General features: G+C 25.0%; 1 pseudogene; it reads right to left on the minus strand.

Moving 5' to 3' along the window:
• Positions 1–445: 445 nt before the first annotated feature.
• Positions 446–1,162, minus strand: part of LOC145831718 (uncharacterized) — an 11,226-nt pseudogene continuing 10,509 nt past the window's right edge.

A 1,162-nucleotide genomic window follows, 5' to 3' on the forward strand; every position in this document is an offset into this window, starting at 1 on the left:
CAAACATTTTGTTTTATAAATTAATAGTAATTTTATGTCTCAAAAGATTTATATTTTAAAATAGTGTTTTTAAAACAAAGAAAAACAGAAGTTCGTTATCGTACTCACGCTAATATCTTTTTATATTTGTAAGCTCTGATATTATTCAGCATAACTAAAAACATCTACTTTTTTTCTAACGCTTTCTAAATTTTGAACAAGATATATTTTTATCGTTCGTTAGTTTAATAAATTGTAAGAATGAATAGTAACGTTTTATGTTTCTCAAACTTAACCAATATAAATTATAAACCAGCTCATAAAGTAATATAAAAAACAGAAATTTATAATATTTTGTATATGCAACAAACTTTTATACTATTTATTAATTATTGGATAAATTTTAAGTCATAAGATTTAGAAATTTTTGTCATTGTTTATGAATTCTAAGATGTCTATTTCTACCTTAAAATCTTCTAAGACAAACATCACATCTAAAAGGTCGTCTATTCCCAGTATGAATTCTTATATGACCATTTAAACTTGTATTTTGTGAAAACTTTTTCTTGCAAATTTCACATTCATGGGGCTTCTCTTTAGTTTGAGTAAACATATGCTGTTTTACAAGACTTTTTCGAACAAACTTCTTCTTACAAACATCACATTTAAAATCTTTCTTACCACTATGTATCAACATGTGTGTTGTAAAGTTAGTTTTACGATTAAAACTTTTGTCACACTGTTCGCATTTAAACGGTTTGTCATCATTATGAACTACTGCATGTTGTTTTAAATGAATTCTTCGAGAAAAACAATTTTTACAAACACCACATTGATAAATCTTCAAACCAGAATGAGTACGTTGATGTCTTGTTAAACTACCTTTTCGTGTAAAACTCTTGTCACAAACATAACAATTGTAAGGTTTTCCACCAGAATGAATTGAATCGTGAACAATTAATGCTGATTTGAACTTAAAAAGTTTTCCACAAGTTACACAAACATTCTTTTGATCATCTTGTAAAATCTTCATTTAGTTAATTGAACAATAATACCTCTGAAAAAACCTTCAGTAATAATTAAATTTAAAGAATAATAAGACCAATTAAGTTTTCTCAATGTTATTATTATAATACCAATTAAAGTAGTAGCAAAAAATGTATTTTTCTATATTTTTTCTATA

Source organism: Thalia democratica, chromosome 3, assembly GCF_965202585.1.
Source record: "Thalia democratica chromosome 3, ktThaDemo2.hap1.1, whole genome shotgun sequence".
NCBI classification, from domain to species: Eukaryota; Metazoa; Chordata; class Thaliacea; order Salpida; family Salpidae; genus Thalia; species Thalia democratica.